Source organism: Rhinopithecus roxellana, chromosome 9 (genome assembly GCF_007565055.1).
Source record: "Rhinopithecus roxellana isolate Shanxi Qingling chromosome 9, ASM756505v1, whole genome shotgun sequence".
Lineage (NCBI taxonomy): Eukaryota > Metazoa > Chordata > Mammalia > Primates > Cercopithecidae > Rhinopithecus > Rhinopithecus roxellana.
This window is the reverse complement of record NC_044557.1, coordinates 119,985,259-119,987,100: the sequence shown is the minus strand read 5'-3', so window position 1 is coordinate 119,987,100 and position 1,842 is coordinate 119,985,259. Positions and strand designations below refer to the sequence as shown.

Genomic DNA, 1,842 nt, shown 5'->3' with positions numbered 1-1,842 from the left:
GGATGCAGGGAGCCAAGAATGTGCTGCTGCACTTCAATCTGGGCAACAGAGTGAGACTCTCTCAAAAATAAAAAGAAAAAGAAAAAAGAAAAACTAAAAATGTTAATGGGCTAGGGGCTAGGACATGGGCCAAGATAACATGCTACACAACAGAAAAATTTGTACTTTGACATCATGCTAGTTATTTTACATATATTATTTCATTTAAGCCTCAAAACAAAACTAAACAACTAGACATTATCCAACTCTTAAACAAATAATTGAAACTGAGTCTCAGAGAAGTTAAATAACTTTCTTAAAAACACAGGGTTAAAATGATGTAGACTATATGCATACGGAAAATCTCTAACTTTGAAGTTCCTGTGATTTCCATTATACATTTAAGACCATCTTCTAGAATGTAAAGAAAAAAAGACAGATTCAAAATAGGAGTTCAGTAGCAACATGGATTAAAATGCACATTATCCTTAAGCCATTTGATAACTGTTGTCAAAGAATGACTAAAATATAGTTCATGTTACTGGAATGACGTGTCCATTCAGAGGGAGGTGATAATCTGGATCTATACTGCGTTGGTCAGAGTGTTCCTGGAATTATGTTTGGGTGTGGGTGTCATACTTTAAAGGTTACAGACAAACGGGAAATTCTTCCAGGGAAAGCAGCCAGGATGACTAAAGTTCCCACAAAATGTCCCAAGGAAATGGTTGCTGACTTTGGGTATGTGTAACCCGGGATAGGAGAAGGGAAGAGTCAGAAAAGGCTGACAATCATCTAGGCCAGAAATCTCAGTCATTCAATATGGCTCCAAAGGATTAAACTATGACTATGGGACTGTCATGGCCCTGGGCATCATGGAGCGCTGGGTGGATGGAAGGAACCGGTGGCCGGGGAGGGCCAGAAGCTGCTCCTGCACCAGTGACACCACATTAATAAGCTGGTGGAGGACACAAAGCACTGGCCCAAAGAAAACCTGGAGGTCATTTTCATGCAGTCTGTGGACACTTGGAGTACGGGGTGACCTGGTCTCAGTAAAGAAATCTGTGGACCGGAATCAACTCCTTCCTCAGAGACTGGCTGCATATGCATCACCTGAAAACAAGAAGCTGTTTGAAGAGGAGAAATTGCTGAGACCAGGAGGAAAGTTAGAGAAGATCCAGACCAAGGCAGGTGAGGCAACAGTGACATTTCCGAAAAGCTGTCTCATGGAGGTAGGGATGAAGAACAATATCAAACGGGAGCTGAACCCTGAAACAGTTGCCTGCCACTTCCTCAAGAATCTTGGTGTTGCAGTCACCTCACATACATTAAAGTTACCAGGAGAGCCCCTCACTCCGTGGAGCAAGTACTGGTGTGAGGTGATGGTAAATGGACTCGGTACTATGAAGGTACCTGTGTCTCTGGTAAACTTGGAGAGGCCCAAGATCAAAAGATAGAAGTACTGGTTAGCCCAGCAGGCTGCCAAGGGCATGGCCCCAGCAGCCCCTAGAGGATCTAAACCTGTTCTCCTCTAAGGCAGCAAAGCAGAATCAGAGGAGCAGTGGGACTGAAACAGGCAAGCACCCTGCTCTCACTCCCAGCTCTGACCAAATATGGAATTTTAGAAAACGTATGGAGACATCAGACTGCCCTGCATAGACATGTTGAATTGCTTATATTTGCCATCTTCATCTTTAACTGTCATCCCTGAGGCAGCCTTGTTCCAGAAGTACCAGGCTGTGGATTTGATAAGCTAGATACAATAGACCGAAACTATCCACATCCTGTTTAGTTTCTTTTTCCATTGGAGTTTACTGGGACAAACACAGGAGCTATACATTGTCTCCAGTATTTTCCTCATTCTCA

The 1,842-nt window shown here is 43.3% G+C and overlaps 1 pseudogene; it reads left to right on the top strand.

The window, feature by feature from the left end:
* Positions 1 to 836: 836 nt before the first annotated feature.
* Positions 837 to 1,511, top strand: LOC104682289 (annotated as a pseudogene).
* Positions 1,512 to 1,842: the final 331 nt, after the last annotated feature.